The sequence below is a fragment of the Epinephelus fuscoguttatus genome, linkage group LG16 (genome assembly GCF_011397635.1).
Source record: "Epinephelus fuscoguttatus linkage group LG16, E.fuscoguttatus.final_Chr_v1".
Taxonomy (NCBI): domain Eukaryota; kingdom Metazoa; phylum Chordata; class Actinopteri; order Perciformes; family Serranidae; genus Epinephelus; species Epinephelus fuscoguttatus.
The window spans coordinates 41542849-41562766 of NC_064767.1; the positions used below are offsets into that span (position 1 = coordinate 41542849).

Sequence of the window (19918 nt, forward strand, 5' to 3'; positions counted from 1 at the left end):
GTCATGTGTTGGTAGTGACCACTATCCAATTATGACAGCTGTAGATATGGAGGTGGAAAGATTATCAACACGAGGGGGGGAAGATGGGTGTTTGAAAAGGCAGACTGGGAAAAGTATGAGGTAATTAGTGAAGAAAGAGTGGCAGTAGCTGATGAAAATCAGGATATTGATGAGTTAAATGAGAGTTTTTGTTCTCCTCAGAGTTAATCCCGAAGAGTAGAGGGAGGATGCTAAGGAAAGCTGTTCCATGGTGGACAGAAAAGTGCAGTAGGGCTATAAAACAAAGGAACAAAGCATTTAGACTTTTGAAGAAGAGTCATAATTATAATCATTTAGTTGCGTATCAGAAAGCCCAGGCTGTAGTAAAGAGAACGATAAGACAAGCAAAGAGAGAAAATTGGCAAAGTTTTTGCAATAAGATTGGAAGATCAACTCCGGTAGGAAATGTATGGAACATGATCAAGAGAATGGGGGGTAATAGAAAGGAGTGGGAGTATCCAGTTTTAGAATCTGAAGGACAACTAGCAGTTACTGACAGGGATAAATCAGAGATGATGGTCAAAGCATTTGTCCAAGTACATGGTTCAGGAAATTTGACAGAAGAGGGAAGAAGAAGAAGAGAAATAACAAAAAGACAACACTTAGATGCATTAGAAAGGAGTATGACTATGGAGGATGAGTCAATTAACTCTCCATTCACTCTAGATGAAATGAAAAGAGCTATTTGTAAATCAGGCAATACATCTCCAGGAAAAGACCTAGTATGTTATATAATGTTGAGACATCTTAGTGACAGGACATTGAGTAAACTTTTGGTTCTCTATAATAAAGTGTGGGTAGAAGGAAGGCTACCAAAAGCTTGGAAAGAGGCTGTAATATCAATCAATCAATCAATTCAATCAATTTTATTTATACAGCCCAAGATCACAAATCACAATTTGCCTCACAGGGCTTTACAGCATACGACATCCCTCTGTCCTTATGACCCTCGCAGCGGATAAGGAAAAACTCCCCAAAAAAACCCCTTTAACGGGGAAAAAAAACGGTAGAAACCTCAGGAAGAGCAACTGAGGGGGGATCCCTCTTCCAGGACGGACAGACGTGCAATAGATGTCGTACAGAACAGATCAGCATAATAAATTAACAGTAATCCATATGACACAATGAGACAGAGAGAGAGAGAGAGATGCAGGTAATGACAGTAGCTTACAACAACATTATTGAAAGTAATAATATTATAGTTATAGTTCTGGCTACTGTGGTACAATATGTTGAAAGTATGTATTAATATCTGGCAGTATACATGTGTGACAATAGTCGTGTATAATAACAGTAGAAGTATGACTAATGACTAATGATGGCAGCAGCAGCAGCAGGAGGCATCTGGCAGGACCACGGCAGCAGCACAACCACACACGTCACGCTGTTCAGGCACCGCTGCGATATGAGTTAATCTGAGAGACAGTGGAGCACAAAGGCTCCAGAGAAGAAGCCGAGTTAGTGACATCCAGAATGGCAGAGTTAGCAAGATGCAGTAATAGAATACCAGAGAGAGAGAGAGAGAGAGAAAGAGAGAAAAGAAGAAGAAGAGAAGGTGCCCGGTGTATTATAGGGGGGTCCTCTGGCAGACTAGGCCTAAGTCAGCCTAACTAGGGGCTGGTACAGGGCAAGCCTGAGCCAGCCCTAACTATAAGCTTTATCAAAGAGGAAAGTCTTAAGTCTAGTCTTAAATGTGGAGACGGTGTCTGCCTCCCGGACTGCAACAGGAAGATGATTCCACAGGAGAGGAACCTGATAGCTGAAGGCTCTGGCTCCTGATCTACTTTTGGAGACTTTAGGGACCACGAGTAACCCTGCGTTCTCAGAGCGCAGTGTTCTGGTGGGATAATAAGGCACTATGAGCTCTCTAAGATATGACGGAGCTTGACCATTTAGAGCTTTATAAGTTAACAGTAGGATTTTAAATTCAATTCTGGATTTTACAGGGAGCCAGCGCAGAGAAGCTAAAACAGGAGAAATATGATCTCGTTTCTTAGTTCCTGTTAGTACACGTGCTGCTGCATTCTGAATTAGCTGGAGAGTTTTTAAGGACTTACTAGAGCTACCTGATAACAGAGAGTTACAGTAATCCAGCCTAGAGGTAACAAAAGTGTGGACCAATTTTTCTGCATCTTTTCGGGTCAGGATAGGCCTAATTTTCGCAATATTACGCAGATGAAAAAATGCAGTCCATGAGGTTTGTTTTAAATGAGAATTAAAAGACAAATCTTGATCAAATATTACTCCGAGGTTTCTTACGGTAGTGCTAGAGGCCAGAGCAATGCCATCAAGAGAAACTATGTCATCAGATAAAGAGTCTCTGAGTTGTTTGGGGCCAAGAACAATAACTTCAGTTTTGTCTGAATTTAACATCAGGAAATTGGTGCTCATCCAAGTTTTATGTCCTTAAGGCAATTATGGAGTTTAGTTAATTGATTACTTCCTTCTGGCTTCATCGATAAATACAACTGAGTATCATCCGCATAACAATGGAAATTTATAGAGTGATTTCTAATGATGTTACCTAAAGGAAGCATATATAGAGTAAATAGGATTGGTCCGAGCACAGAACCTTGCGGAACTCCAAAACAAACTTTGGTACGTAAGGACGATTCATTATGAATGTGAACAAATTGAAAACGATCAGATAAATAAGATTTAAACCAGCTCAGTGCAGAACCTTTTAGGCCAATTAAGTGATCCAGTCTCTGCAGTAGCATTTGATGGTCAATTGTGTCAAACGCCACACTAAGATCTAATAAAACAAGTACAGGGACAAGTCCTTTGTCCGAAGCAATCAGAAGGTCATTTGTAATTTTAACTAGTGCTGTCTCAGTGCTATGATGCACTCTAAATCCTGACTGAAATTCCTCAAATAAATTATTATCATGGAGAAAATCACACAGCTGGTCTGCGACTACTTTCTCAAGGATCTTTGACAGAAAGAGAAGATTAGATATTGGTCTATAGTTGGCTAACACCTCTGGATCCAGGGTGGGCTTTTTTAGTAGAGGTTTAATTACAGCTACCTTAAAAGACTGTGGTACATAGCCTGTTAATAAGGATATATTGATCATATCTAATATATGAGTGTTAACTAAAGGAAAGACCTCCTTAAGTAGCCTAGTTGGGATGGGGTCTAAGAGACACGTTGATGATTTAGATGAAGAAATCACTACATTCAATTCCTGAAGAGAAATTGGGGAGAAGCAATCTAAATATATATTAGGTTTTACAGCTGTGTTTGAGGTTAGATAGGTACTATTTGAGGACAGGAGGTCATGAATTTTGCCTCTAATAGTTAGAATTTTGTCATTAAAAAAGCTCATAAAATCATTACTGCTAAGGGCTAAAGGAATACAAGGCTCAATAGAGCTTTGACTCTCAGTCAGCCTGGCTACAGTGCTGAAAAGAAACCTGGGGTTGTTCTTATTGTCTTCTATTAATGCTGAGTAATAGTTTGCTCTGGCATTGCGGAGGCCCCTCTTATAAGTTTTGAGACTGTCTGTCCAGATTAAACAAGATTCTTCCAGTTTGGTTAATCGCCAATTCCTTTCAAACTTTCGCGATATTTGTTTTAACTTACGGGTTTGAGAGTTAATAGTACCTATAAGGAAACCTGGGAAGGATCCTTCGAAGCCCTCTAATTATAGGCCAATAGCCCTCACACCAAATGTATGTAAGATCATGGAAAGAATGGTCACTGAAAGGTTGACGTATTTTACAGAAAAGAAAGGAATACTGTCGCATTATCAAAGTGGGTTTAGAAAGGGAAAGGGAACCTTGGACCCTATCACTTGCTCAGAACATGAGATTAGAAAAGCACAGATCAATAAAGAGTCAGTTATAGCAGTATTTTTTGATGTTGAAAAAGCTTATGATATGATGTGGAAAGACGGACTTCTGATAAAGTTAAAGGTAATGGGGTTAGGAGGGAGAATATTCAATTGGATAAAGGATTTTATGACATATAGAACTATCCAGGTAAGGATAGGAAATGAAATATCGAATCAATGTGTGGTGGAAAATGGTACCCCGCAAGGGAGTGTAATAAGCCCATTAATTTTTTCAATTATGATTAATGATGTTTTCTCTCAGATTCAACCAGACATAGGCAGATCTCTTTTTGCTGATGATGGGGCATTGTGGAAAAGGGGTGGGAACATCATGCATATTAATGGAAAGGTGCAAGAAGCCATCGATAAAGTCGAGCAGTGGGCATATGATTGGGGATTTAAATTTTCAGTGGAGAAAACAAATACAGTTGTCTTCACAAGAAAGAGGGCTCTTCCTGATGATAGTCTGCAGATGTATGGAAAAATATTGGAGAGGGTGAAAACTTTCAGATTCTTGGGAATTCTTTTTGATTCCAAGTTAACATGGGTAGATCACATAAATAAAATAGTTGAGAAATGTCAGAAGGTTTTAAATATCACGAGGTGTTTAAATGGGGTGGGATGGGTTGCTAGCTTCTCATCATTAAAAGCCATCTATGTGACAATGATCCGGTCAGTGTTTGATTATGGGAGTGTGGTTTATGGTTCAGCCTCAAAAAGTCTGCTAGAGAGACTGAATAAAATTCAGGCTCAAGCTCTGCGGCACTGTTGTGGAGCAGTAAGAACAACCCCTATCCCAGCCCTGCATGTTTTGGGGAAAGAGATGCCATTGGACATTAGGAGAAAGCAGTTAATGACCAACTACTGGGCTAGTCTCAAGGGGCACCAAGAGCAACACCCCACAAAAGTGGTAATGCAGGAGTGTTGGGAACGAGGAAGAGGACAAATGACTAGCTTCGGGTGGGTGGGCAATCAGTATGCAGATGACATGGGGATGGAAAATCTTTGCGTGAGCCCAACAGTGGTAACTCCAGAAGTGGAACCATGGAAGCTTAATACACCACAAGTAGACTTGTACTTCCTGGACCTCAGGAAGACAGAGCTGTCAAGATATCCTGTTCCTGTTCCAGATTTTACAAGTACATGCCAGAGTCATACAGCAAGGTATGCGTATTGAATTTATGTGGGTACTGACACATGCAGGTATAAAAGGGAATGAGGAGGTGGATAAACTGGCTAAACAAGCACTACAAAAAGACACCATAAATTCATACATTTTGTTAAGTAAATCAGAGATCAAAACAATAATCTGGAATAAGTCAGTGGAGGAATGGCAGGGGAGGTGGGACATTGAAACAAGGGGAAGGTTCTTATAGAGCTTTATCAGTAATATAAAATCAACAGACAGGAATATAGGAAGGACAAGGAAGGAGGAGGTAATATGCAATAGGATTAAATTAGGTCATTCCAATTTAAATAGTACACTACACAAAATAGGAAAACACCCAACTGGTTTATGTGTACACTGTCAGTCAGAGGAATCAATAACACATGCAATCACAGAATGCAACACTTACAACCAAGAAAGACAGCATATGAAGGAGGAGTTGAGAAAAATGGGAATACATGAAATAAATGTTAAAACATTGATGAATCTTGTAACTGTCGTGATTTTGAGTTCATAATTTTAACATGATTGTTTATAAATAACTTACCTTTTGCATACATGATTGTGATAATATTGCTATGTACAGTATATAATATGCTGAGAAATGTATTTACATTTATTTGGTTTAATTGCACCCCCTGCTGTTAAGTATTGCAATGAGTGTGGTGCGTAGAGGTCATGTGATCAAAAGCGTCAAGTTAGATGGAGAGGAAGGAGACGAGAGCAGGAGTGCTACAAAATGTCCAAAGGGTTTAAATGAGTCAAGACGGATTCACGCTCTCCTAACTACTTCCAAATTCCGGTTCAGAAGGCGAAACGGTATGTGTGACCATGTATATTTTATTTTGTATTTGTGTTATTGATCTGTAATATATATTTCATATTTGAGACTGACGTTCAGAGCTAGCAAGTCTGGGTTAGCTAATGTGATAGCGACCATGGTAGGTTAATGGCGGCTTTGTGTCGCATGTAATTATTGTAAATGTGACTGTGATTGTGTATATTTTGTGTTACAGTTTTCCACCACAAAATGGTGTTCACATTGTGGATTGGAGGAGAATAAAGTTGTGGAACACTGGCTGGTTGACTTGTCAAGTCTGTCTGAGCTAGAACAAAACATTTGGAGGCAGTCACAGTGAAAAACGTTGCCACCCAGACAGCACGCATACGTCTCACCGACGTCAGCCTCAGATCGTGCGTCGGCATTCTACTCCTAACGGCTGTTGATGCGTCTGAGAAGCATCGGCCCATAGCAGGGACATGGTTTGCCAGAGGGCGGGTTTATGTGCTCTATTTCAAAGTCGGAGATAGGTCGGCTGTGGATCGGCCCATTACAATTCATCCAATTGGCGCCAACGGAACAGAGAGCCGGCGTTGAAGACGGAGGACACAGCCTCTCGTCGGTGTCAACTGGTCTTCAGGTAAGCCCACTTTAAGCTCACATAAAAATAGTTATTTTGTAAATATGACATTCAATAAAGTTGCTAGTTGCTAAGTCCCGACCGGGTGTGCTGGTGAAGGTAAAGAGGTCAGACACCGACTCCTAACAAGCTTGCTAGCTAGCTAGCGATTAGCAAACGCCATTGCTAGGTAGTTATAAGTCTTTCCAACACATGAACAATCCCCTTCTGGATAATAAATTAATGTTGAATTCGGGAAAGGGTCAGGTAACGTTAGTTAGCGTTAGCTGTTAGTATCCGGCTTCGGTGTTTGTACAGCTGCGGAGCTAGTGGTTAACCGGCAGCTGACAAAGGGAAGCGTTGGGTTTGTGCCTTTATTTAACATGGCCCGGTATAATAGTTTCTCATGGTTCGGTACTGGTTATGGGTTATTGTTGGTGTGTTCGTACTGGAAGTAAAGCTAATATCCGCCTCAGGGTGTGTTTTAGTGCACCGTCACTGGAAAGCGCAAGAGACTCCAGTTGTTTCTGTCATGACCCTCCATTTTACAGTCCCCCCTCCCTTCTCTGTACATCTGTGCGTTCATGAAGTCGAATCCGAACAGAATCGTGACTCGCGATGTTTATTTGCCTAAACGCTCCATTCTGCCTCTGCCTCTCCTCCAGAGCGGTCTGGAGTTCGGCAGCTATGTGCGATCAAGCTCGGGCTGTGTGTGTGTGTGTGTGTGTGTGTGTGTGTGTGTGTGTTTTCTGGCTCCTATTTGCTACCAGCTGAGTACACCGGGTGCATTTATTAATTGGTTAATGATGACAAATCGCCATGTTATGAATTCACTTAATACAATAACTTTTGTCTCTACCATCTGAATGAGACACATAACATGCTGTCTGCCACCAGCTTTGTGTGGAAATAGTTCAAAATATTAAACAATGAAGATGCAAACTGTGCGCTGTGCTGGATGGATAAAATCCGCTGGATTTATGTTTGCTGCAACTTTTAGAATCTCAGATAAAATCCCAGGTGAAGCTCGGAGCTTAAAGATCACTGGATTTATACTTAATCCAAAACCTATCGGGATGAAATACTGCATGTGATGGATTTACCATGAGCTGGCTGTGGCACAAAGTGAACCTCACTGAAGAAAGACGCCAAATTCTCCAGGGAATGCATACAATTTTATTTTATGTTCATAATAATGTTGATTAATATTGAAATGGTGATCTTCTTCCTCAATAATAATTATTAATATCAGCAGAAAATACACTAAAGTGTTGAGGTTGAACATACATACATACATCGGGATAGAGCGCCTCTGTTTCCAGGATAGAAAATGTAATTTTCAGGAAAATATTAATCCACACACCTCCAAAAGGCTATTTATGGACTCTGTCAAACTACGAAGTACGAAATTGTGCAAAAATAACTACAGAAAATAACCATAAAACAGTACCGAACAAACAAACCAATGAACATAGTCGGGATCAGCACCTTGGACAGCGCATTAGCACCTTGGAAAGTACCGCGGCCGCGAGTCTAATAGATATGGTGGAAATCTAACTTTACAGACTAACTTTAAAAGATGTCACCATTATTATTCTAATGAGCTATGTGTCTGTGGATATTAATTGAACAAAATACTGAAATATTAATGAGAGTTTTTTTGATATTTATTTTAGGTAAATTAATTATTTTATTAATCAAATGATTAAAAATAATCCTCCGATTAGTTGATCAAATAATTTTAAAAAAATCATAAGGTGCAGCCCTATTCATGTGGTTCTTTGATCTTCTGAGTGGCTCCCTGTGGCTTTGACAAAAAATTATATGGAAATGACAAACACTGTCCACTTCCACCATCCTCGGGCTGTCAAACTGCCGTCCTGTCCTGCCAGTGAGGTGTGTGGATTCCCGGGAAATGTAATCAAGACCATTTCCGAAAATGTTTTATTTATTTATCTATATTATTTATTATTATTATTATTTATTTATTTATTTATATTCTAATTGACTGATCTTACTAGCCTACTATTTATTGCTTTGTTATTACGCGAGGCTCGCTCTGGCAGCCTCGGCTCGCACCAGTGGAGGAACCGCAGAATACAGGAGTGTGGATTAGTAAAGTGTCCTTTAAACATATTTTCTATCAGCAATTAAGTGTAAATATGTTAACGGCATGCACGTGTGTGTCTCGCACACAGTTGAGGCGCACACACATCACAATCGCAAAACACCTTCATATATGTTGAACAGTCGTGTGCGCGCGTCTTTAAACTTAATCTCACTAATAAGGAAAAAATGAATTATTATTAGAATTGTAAAGCCCGATAAATCTCTAAGTGCGCGCAGGATGGAATCACAGCTGTCAGATCGTCTTACACAGATCAGCCAGCATGACAACTGGAACAGCTGTAGTGTTTGTGTCTGTGTGTTTATCGGGATCCAGAAAAAACAAGGATTAAACAATTATGATTTCTAACATACAAAAGATGTTATATCTGACCCCACGAGACCGGCACGACCCGGGGAGAAAAAGGTCTGTGTGCTTCTGTCAGAGCTGGTTGGATATACCAGAGTGTAATTTTGTGCACTTTCTCTGTTTCCTCCACCCACAATAGTGTTTGCGGGACAGAGGAGCGAGGATGGGGACTTGTTATAAGGATGAGGAGCACGAACTGGACACGTAACTGCTCCTCAATCCACAATGAACAACCCGGGCTCCCCTACAGACTGCGTCTCCCAGCAATCCAGACCCTGCTGACTGTGTTCGTCTCCCGACCTGCCATATGTTTTCTGTTCTGTTTATCCTTTTTGTGCTGGGGCTCTTTTGGATATGCTGCTGGAAATAAATTTATGATCACGAACTTGAATCGTACCTGTCTCTTTATTTTATCCACACACAATATTACAAAGCTATTTAGTGGTCAAGCATATTGTTTTTTTGTTATGATATTGCCATATTCCTATCACATTTTAAGTAAATACATGTTAATTTCGACTATGGATATGGAGATATTTATACTAATTGAATGATCTGACCTAAATAAAGGTTGTATAAAAGCTGTAGAGGGGCTGCGCTGAGCATCTTTGATTCATCGTCCAAACATCGTCTGGGGGGCATTTTTTACCAAATGCCAATGTTTCGGCGACGTCTTCCCAATGAGCAAACGTTCTCCATAATACGTCTTGCCGATGCAACTTTATTCATCGTGCCGACGTCGGCAAGACGTATGCGTGCTGTCTGGGCAGTGTGGCTAGTGAAACGTCGCCACGAGAGAGGCAAGTCAAAACATATCCTCCACCAGTCGCCATTGGCAAACTTGAGTGATGGATGTCATCAGTTGAAGAAAGATTCCTCGTGGGCAAATAATAGAATCCTCATGGTCAAGTGAGTCATCGTGGGCAAATGTACTTTGTGGGCAAGTAAATAAGAGTTCCTAAGAAGATTTATGGGGACAGAACTGTTTATTAGAGACTCAATTGAGAAAGCATCTGCATATTCCACCTTTCACTGCAAGCTTCACGAGTTAATTGCAACAGGACAGCACTGCAGTTCCCAGAACGGCCGCAAGGTGGCAGTGTGATGCTTTGGTATAATACTTCGCCATGGGATATCAGGTCAGATGTATCACTTCTGTTGGAAACAGTATGTTGTCTGCATTAATGTGTTTGTAAAACGAATTTTTCAGATAATATGTTTATGGAAAAAGTGTAATGTGGTTTGATAAGTGAGGTGTATTTCCACTGTGTTTCTATAGCTTGCCTTTCATTCTTGAATTTCTACAGTGTGGTCTCAAAATAGCAAAATAGCAAAGCAAATATGGAATCACATACAACAGAGAGTTGTGCACTAGAGAAGGAAATCAAGGATTTAGAAGAAGAGAAGGCACAATTAGAAGAGAAATTAAATTCAGAAATGGAAGATACAGAAATCCAAAGGACAGAAGACCACATAGGTGAGATTTATGCAGAGCTTGAAATAAAAAAGGTAGGGCTCACAGAGTCAGAGCCAGCAAGCAAGGTTGAGCCAGAGCTGAGGCGAAGTGCAAGGGAGAAACACCCAACAGAAAAAATGCTCGCATTTCAACAAAATGAAATAGAAAAAAAGGAAAGGAAGTTTATCACTACATATGTCAACTTTAAAGGAGAGATCCAGTATAGCAAATCTAAACTTAAGGAAGAGTGCTCTAAAGCTGAGCTTAATGACATGAAAGAAGCTATAGACAAATATGAGTCAGAACTAAAACAAGTGTATGAGAGTCTACGTGCAGTGACCACTCCATCACAAGACATAAGAAGGAAAATGGATAGCTGCACCTCAGTCACTACTGAAATAACCGAAGTCCTGAAAAGGCGTCATACTGAAGTTGGCATCAAAGAGTTTGATGCAGTGGCTGAAAAAGAAACGCTCCTCCAGTTACTCAAAAGAGGCGATGCCAGGTCAATCTATGGATCAACGGTGTCAAGAGCTGCAAAGAGTCAGCATGGAAGTCATGCATCTCAAAAGAGGGCAGACGTAGCAGCATGGCTGGCGTCAAAATGAGCTGAAATGAAAAGAGAAGAAGAAGTCACAGTGCAGAGGATGGAGTTGCTCGCCCAGCAAGAGAGAATAACAATGCTGGAAGCTCAGGGGGACATCGAAGCCATGGAGGCTGAATACATTATGTATGCTGAAGAAGAACCAAAATGGAACGCTGAAATGGAGAATAATGGAGTAATAATCACTCAGCCTCAAAGTAAGCTTCCAGAACAACTGAACAGTACTCCATGTATCAAGGTTCCCCAATACACCTCAGTCCCTCCTCACACTGCAATTAAAGAAGAGACAGGAACAAATGAGGTCTCACTGGCTCAAGTGTTAAAAGAAACCCTGGCAACGACTAGACTCCCAGCACCAGAGTCCTTCGTGTTCAAAGGAGACCCACTGAAGTTCATTGACTGGAGCAACTGCTTCAAGGCGTTGATCGAAACAAGTTGTGCAGACCCAGCGCATAGACTGTACTACTTGAAGAAATACATAGATGGAGAAGCACTCAGTGTGCTAGAAGGAACATTCTACAGAAGCCTACACACAGGCATGGGAAGCCCTGAACAAACGCTATGGCCACTCCTTCATAGTACAGAGAGCATTCACGGGAAAACTAAGCAGCTGGCCAAAGATTGGGCCAAAGGAGTCTCTCAAGCTAAGGGAGTTCAGTGATTTCCTTGTCTCCTGCAAGAATGCAATGCCTCATGTGCAAGGTCTGAAGGTTCTAGATGACTGTGAGGAAAATCAGAAGTTGCTACAGAAACTTCCTGACTGGGCAACAACCAGATGGAATCACCATGTCACTAAAGAACTGGATGGAGGGAAGCCATATCCAGGTTTCAAGGCATTTTCAGACTTCACAGCAGAAGAAGCATGCATAGCATGCAACCCGATCTCCTCCCTTCACGCACTAAAAGGTGGAGATGAAAACCCAGGAAGAGAAAAGAAGCGTGTCAAAGTCAACACCCTGGCGACATCAGCGAAGGTGTCTCAAAAATCAAAACGCACTGACCCACAAGACAAAGAATCCAGTGCATCAGACGGAGACAAGGGCTCTAAAGAGAGCAAAAGACAACTAGAGTGTGCCTGCTGTAAAGAAAAGCACTTTATCTACAAATGTGAAAAGTTCACAGCCATGTCTCAGGAAGAAAGGAAGAAGTTCATTCTAGACAACAAGATGTGCTATGGTTGCCTGAGGATTGGCCATGTCGCCAAGGACTGCAGAAAAAGAGCTACATGCAACATCTGCAAACGGAGCCACCCCACTCCACTTCACGAGGAGCGTCCGCAGAAAGAGAGACCAGAAACTCTGCCACCAGAAGAAAGTGCATCTAATCACAGTGTGAGAGTAGACAGCAGTGATCGCACTTCGATGATCGTTCCGGTGTGGCTCTCCTGCAAAGCAAAGGATTGCTCAGAAATCCTGCTTTATGCGTTATTGGACACACAGACCAGCAATACATTCGTCGACCAAGATGTTTGTGAGAGACTTAAAGCAGAGACTGAACCTGTCAAACTGAAGCTGTCGACAATGACTGACAAAGGTTCAATAGTGAACTGTCAAAGAGCGGTTGGACTTCAAGTGAGAGGATACCACTCAAAGGAGAGCATCGAGCTACCACCAACCTACACTAGAGAATGCATCCCGCTGGAGCAAAACAGTATTCCCACACGTGAAACAGCAAAGGGATGGACTCACCTTCTCAGTGTAGCTAATGAGCTCCCCGGTCTACTGGACTGTCCAGTAGGACTCCTCATAGGATATGACTGCGCAAGAGCCCTGAAGCCAACACAAGTGATATCAGGGGAAAACAATGATCCATATGCAGTCAAGACAGAGTTAGGTTGGAGTATAGTGGGATCCAAAACAGCACAGGCTAGCTCGAAAGATGTGACAGGGTTCTGTCATTGCGTCTCTGTGAGAGAACTTCCGCCTATCACACCCACCTCTGTGATCAAGGCACTGGAAACAGACTTTCTGGACACAAGCACCAGAGAAAGGAACATATCCCAAGAAGATATCCAGTTTTTACAGCAGCTGAATGGGAACATCATTCAAAATGAGAAAGGACATCTGGAGATGCCTCTACCTTTCAGAGAACGTCCCCGGCTCCCGAACAACAAGCACCTCGCTACAGTCAGAGCGAGACATCTAAAGAGAAAACTGGAGAAGAATCCAAAGTAAAAAGAAGACTATGTGAAGTTCATGGATGGAGTGTTCAAGGATGGAGATGCAGAAGAAGCAGTCGGCTCACCAAAGGAGGGCAACACATGGTACATCCCACACCACGGGGTGTATCACCCGCGGAAGCCTGAAAAAATCCGAGTTGTATTTGATTGCTCAGCCAAATTCGAAGGCACCTCTCTCAATGATCACCTACTCACAGGACCGGATCTAACTAACACTCTTACAGGGGTACTGTGTAGATTCCGCGAGCATCAGATTGCGATCACCTGTGATGTGGAGAAGATGTTTCATCGCTTTCACGTCCACCCAGACAATCGGGACTTCATGAGATTCCTGTGGTGGGAAAATGGAAACACAGAAGGTGAGCTCAAGGAGTATCGGATGCGAGTACATATCTTCGGAGCAGCATCATCTCCGGGATGCGCTAACTACGGCATGAAATATCTCGCCTGTGAACATGAAAAGGACTACCCAATGGCAGCAAGCTTCATCCGCAAACACTTATATGTGGACGACGGTCTCATCAGTGTGGACTCAGTCAACGAAGCCATCCAGCTGATCGGAGAAGCACAAGATATATGTGCAAAAGGAAAACTGCACCTGCACAAGTTCGTGTCTAACAGCAGAGAAGTTTTAGACACCATCCCAGAGAGTGAACGTGCTACTGTAGTGAACGACGTTGACCTGAACTACAGTGTGCTCCCAATGCAGAGTGTACTAGGAGTGAAGTGGAATATAGAGACAGACGCGTTCTCATACAACGTCGTCCTCAACGAAAAGACAGCCACACGGCGAGGAATCCTGTCTACAGTCGCGAGTGTGTATGACCCTCTAGGATTTCTCTCCCCCTACATCCTGATTGGGAAAAGAGTGCTGCAAGAGATGTGCAAGCAAGGAGTCGGATGGGATGATCCTCTTCCCCCAGAACTACAGCCAAGGTGGGAAGCATGGCCCCGTGACTTGGAGAATCTCCAAAAAATCCAAATACCAAGATGCTTCATCCCTGAGAATGTTGGTGCCATCCAGAAAATTGAATTACATCATTTCTCAGACGCGAGCAACAACGGTTATGGACAGTGTTCTTACATCAGGATTGTTGCCGAAGAACAGGTGCATTGCGGACTGGTCATGGGTAAAGCAAGAGTGGCACCCGTCAACCTCATGACCATACCGCGTCTTGAACTCACTGCAGCTACAGTCTCTGCTGCAGTAAGTATTCTTCTGAGAGAAGAGTTTGATCTGAAGATCGACCAGGAATTCTTCTGGACTGACTCACAGGTGGTGCTCGGTTATATCAAGAACGAAGCCCGGCGCTTCCATGTGTTCGTCGCGAATCGAGTCCAGAGAATAAGAGACACCACAGACCCAAACCAATGGTTCTACATTGAAACAAGTCAAAATCCAGCTGACCATGCATCTCGGGGTCTCAAGGTGGCAGACCTGTGTGAATCAAACTGGCTGACAGGTCCCAAGTTCCTATGGGAACAAGAGATAGACACAAACCAAGGATCCCCAGAGCTTCTTGTTGGTGACCCCGAAGGTCAAAGTCCTTAAAACTGACGCCTTCGAAAGTGAAAACTTTCTTGAAAGGTTGTCAAGATTCTCAGACTGGAACACAGCCCTCAACACTATCGCTTGGATTCAAAGGCTGGCTAACAGAGACCAGTCGGGGCCCGTTAGTGTAGAGGAGAGAAGAAAGGCCGCTACTACACTCGTAAAGGTAGCACAAAGAGAAGCCTTTGAAAGAGAAAAGAAATGGCTAAGCCAGAAAGCAGACAAACTACCAAAAACAAGCAAACTGTACCAGCTTGATCCTACATTCGAAGATGGACTGCTCAGGGTCAGAGGGCGGCTGAGAAGATCTTCTGCATCCCTTGAGCTAAAGCATCCAGTGATTCTACCTAGGGAAGGTGTCGTCACACAGCTAATACTGGATGACTATCACAAGAGAACTCAACACCAGGGACGTGGCCAAACGCTGAACGAGCTCAGGGCCAGCGGATACTGTATCATTGGCGCCAGCAAGATGGTAGCCAAGCATATCAAGAACTGTGTCACCTGCAGAAGGGTGCGTGGACGTATCGAAGAGCAACGTATGGCAGACCTGCCTGTTGACCGAGTAGATCCCTCGCCTCCTTTCTCATATACCGGTATTGACTGTTTCGGACCCTTCTACACGAAAACAGGTAGGAAGGAAAACAAAAGATATGGTCTGTTGTTCACCTGTTTAAGCTCCAGAGCGATCCACATCGAGATGCTGGAGGATCTCACAACCGATGCATTCTTAAACGCTTTAAGATGCTTCATAGCAATCAGAGGAGTAGTGAGACAGATCAGATGTGACAGAGGAACAAACTTCGTCGAGGCCAGGAATGAGTTACAAAAGAATCTAATGGAATTGGACAAGGACAGGATTGCAACCTACCTTGGAAGGAAACAGTGTGACTTCCTGATGAATGTTCCCGAAGCAAGCCACATGGGAGGCGTGTGGGAACGCCATATACGGACGGTGAGGAGCGTGATGAGCTCTGTCCTGACACAAGCTACAGGAAGACTGGATGACACCTCACTGAGGACATTCTTCTACGAGGCCATGTCGATTGTGAACACCCTCACAACAGATAATATCAATGACCCCCAAAGCGTGGAACCGCTAACACCGAATCACTTCCTCACTATGAAGACCTCTGTGCCCCTCCCGCCTCCTGGCAACTTTGTCGAAGAAGATCTGTATGGAAGGAAGAGATGGCGGAGGGTGCAATACCTGATGGAACAATTCTGGAGCAGATGGCGCAAAGAGTACCTGGCCAATATAAGCCTCAGACAACGATGGCTTGCACCCAGAAGGAACGTACAAGTAGGAGATGTAGTGATTGTCAAGGAGGACAATGTTCCCAGAAACGAGTGGAAACTAGCCAGAATAGTTGAGACTAGCGAAGATGATGATGGTCTAGTGAGGAAGGTTAAACTTCAAATGGGTCAGAGTAATCTAGGCAGGAAAGGTGAACGCTTGACTCAGCCATCTATTCTCGAACGTCCAGTACAGAAACTAGTGGTACTAGTTGAAAGCAAGTCTTAACTATTAGGAAAGAGCACTGAAATAGAGAAGTCGAAAGGAGTTGATTATAGAAGGGTTAGTCGACAGTTTATAGGAAAATTATATGATTTAATTTCATATTTTCAATAATATGGTCACGTAACTCATTATAATTTTGGTGGCAGTGTAACTGTCGTGATTTTGAGTTCATAATTTTAACATGATTGTTTATAAGTAACTTACCTTTTGCATACATGATTGTGATAATATTGCTATGTACAGTATATAATATGCTGAGAAATGTATTTACATTTATTTGGTTTACTTGCACCCCCTACTGTTAAGTATTGCAATGAGTGTGGTGCATAGAGGTCATGTGATCAAAAGCGTCAAGTTAGATGGAGAGGAAGGAGACGAGAGCAGGAGTGCTACAAAATGTCCAAAGGGTTTTAAATGAGTCAAGACGGATTCACGTTCTCCTAACTACTTCCAAATTCCGGTTCAGAAGGTGAAACGGTATGTGTGACCATGTATATTTTATTTTGTATTTGTGTTATTGATCTGTAATATATATTTCATATTTGAGACTGACGTTCAGAGCTAGCAAGTCTGGGTTAGCTAATGTGATAGAGACCATGGTAGGTTAATGGCGGCTTTGGGTCGCATGTAATTATTGTAAATGTGATTGTGATTGTGTATATTTTGTGTTACAGTTTTCCACCACAAAATGGTGTTCACATTGTGGATTGGAGGAGAATAAAGTTGTGGAACACTGGCTGGTTGACTTGTCAAGTCTGTCTGAGCTAGAACAAAACATTTGGAGGCAATCACAAGTCTGCCAAGTGGGCTGAGTACATGAGTGTTTTTTGAATTCATTAGACGGACAGATTTACACAATAGAATCTAATCTCTGATTCACACTCCGGAGCAGAAGGTGGCGGTAATGCACCTAAAACGCTGGTTGCCAACCGCTGTTAAAATACAAAAAGAAGAAGAAGAAGAAGAAGAGTGCTGAGCCGTAGGCTACGTCAACGTCGCCGCCATACTGGATGTGGCAAGAATCGGAGCGGAGAAGATGCCTTATTCATGTGCTGCATGGAAGTGTACGAATCGTTTTACTGTCCAAACCAAATCCCAGGGAATAACCTTTCATAGGTAAGACTTAACAATTACCTTTGATAGTATTTGGCCCATAGACTGCATGATTTGGCAATTATAACATCGTTTTGAGAGCATAATTTGGCGACGTTGTGGAAAATACTGTATTCCGGTGTCATGTCCCTACTGGTTTCGAATTTAACTGGTTTCCTTACCGAACAGCTGCAGATGTGCTGCGCCTCCGTCAGCAGATTCATCACAAATTCACAAACTTATACAACATTACTGGCGATTATAAAGTCGCAGCCCACATCTACCACAGCGAATATGCTTATGTAAGTGAGCACTACGTACCAGCGACATTAAAAAAAGAAAGTAAAGAAAATATGATATACACAAATTTGCGTCAAGCTGGACTCGATTTCACGCCAACAAAAGACAATATAACACAAACCGCATGTCTACCTGTGTGAGCCACTGAGACTCACAGAGTGCACAGCTTTCCTAAGGTAGTATTAGTAAATTACGTCAGCATCCAGGGGTACGTCCCAAGTCCCTTAAAATTACTGCTAACCACCTAACCTAGCCACCTTACCTAACTGTTTAGTCCCTCCCACTTAGGAAAACATTTAAGGAGTCAGGAGTTAGGAGTGAGGAGCGAGGATTGCTAATAAGAGACATGAGACGGCCTTACTCTGAAGCGTCACGTAAAGCGACGTCCTATTCTGGTGACGGCGGCACCTATGGGCGGCACAGCTGGATCTGCTGTGGCAGTGTTTCGATCCCTGCTTCGGCACGCCCACAATCACATGACTACCGGGAGCGAGGCCTCGTTACAGGCAGTCTTGAGGCTTTTCCAGGGGTACGTCCCAAGTCTCTTATTTTATACTGCTAACTCCTAACTCCTTACTTGAACCGGAAGTCGTTCGAGCTCCGCCATCTTTAAGGCCGTCTCATGTCTCTTATTCCTGCCAGTAAGGAGTTAGCGTTAGGCGTTAGAGGGATCTGTTAGGTGCGATGAGTAAGGTAACACGAGAGGTTCCTAACAGGAAGTCTTTTTCAGCTCGAGGCCATGACGTATAAATACCCGTCCCCTTCGTCTGTCTCATTTGAACGAGATGGCGGAGAAATAGCGCAAGTGTACCCGTTACATGCATTCTTTGCAATGAAACGCTGTAGGCTAATTCACATGCCTATGTGACTACAAAGAGTAACGTTAATGATATTTCGTGCAAGACGGTCATGTTGTAATTAAGTTTATTTCATTCACAACCCGTTGCGGTGTTCAGCGGACTGTCTGTGATGCGTGGCTGTTAAATGTGCAGCTGCTCGAGTGATATAACACCACGCACACACACATACACAAACACATTTGCCCATCATAAATTGTCCTGCATGTCATGTGAGTGGAATAATGTTTAATAGGCTGTAGGTAATATTAATTATTAATATTAATATTAATTAGCCTATTATTATTACTTTCATTAATGTTGTTGTACCGTCTGTCCTGCATCTCTCTCTGTCTCTCTCTCTCTCTCTCTCTCTCTCTCTGTCTCTCTTTCTGTCTCATACGGATTACTGTTAATTTATTATGTTGATCTGTTCTGTACGACATCCATTGCACGTCTGTCTGTCCTGGACGAGGGATCCCTCCTCGTGCTCTTCCTGAGGTTTCTACCGTTCTTTCCCCTCTTAAAGGGGTTTTTTTGCGGAGTTTTTCCTTATCCGCTGTGAGGGTCCTAAGGACAGAGGGATGTCGTATGCTGTAAAGCCCTGTGAGGCAAATTGTGATTTGTGATATTGGGCTTTATAAATAAAATTGAATTGATTGAGTTAGACTGACAGGTCTGATATGTCTTATTCACTCAGCAGCTGACTTGTTGAATGATGGCGAGTGGATTTAATAATAGTGATAATAATGATGATAATAATAATGATAATGATGCTCATCACAGTGACAGTGGCAGGGCTACAGACCGTTCTTTAATTGCCACAAACTTCGGCAAATGACTCAGTAACAATGGTAATACATGCAAAACTGTGTGACCAAAGTCATGGCGATGGGGGGCAGGGGGTTACGGCTTTGATCAGCGAATATAATGTGACTTGGGATGTACGCCAAACGCTGGCTCCGTTATGCAGCAGATCCAGCTGTGCCACCCATAGGTGCCACCGTCACCAGAATAGGACGTCGCTTTACGTGACGCTTCAGAGTAAGGCCTTCTCATGTCTCTTATCAGCAGTCCTCGCTCCTCACTAACTCCTGACTCCTTAAATGTTTTCCTAAGTGGGAGGGACTAAACAGTTAGGTAAGGTGGCTAGGTTAGGTGGTTAGCAGTAATTTTAATGGACTTGGGACGTACCCTATGTCTATTGAGGCAGGAGACTATTTATGATTAAAATCATCATTACTCGCTGAATTCTCCACCGATTTTCATGCGGATTGGTTTGTTACAATCGTCAGACATGTAGTTATGATACAGGATACTTGGTTAAATAAAAAATGCAGCTTTTCATACCAAAATATTTGACCTTATGTAGATAAAGTAATAGTAGGCTAATAGTTCTACAACACATTTAAACTAAACTTTCCCCATGTAATAAATATTCTTTTTTCTTACTAGATG

At 42.6% G+C, this 19918-nt stretch overlaps 1 pseudogene; it reads left to right on the plus strand.

Moving 5' to 3' along the window:
- Positions 1-17268: 17268 nt before the first annotated feature.
- LOC125903189 (THAP domain-containing protein 6-like) overlaps positions 17269-19918 on the plus strand; it is a 45856-nt pseudogene continuing 43206 nt past the window's right edge.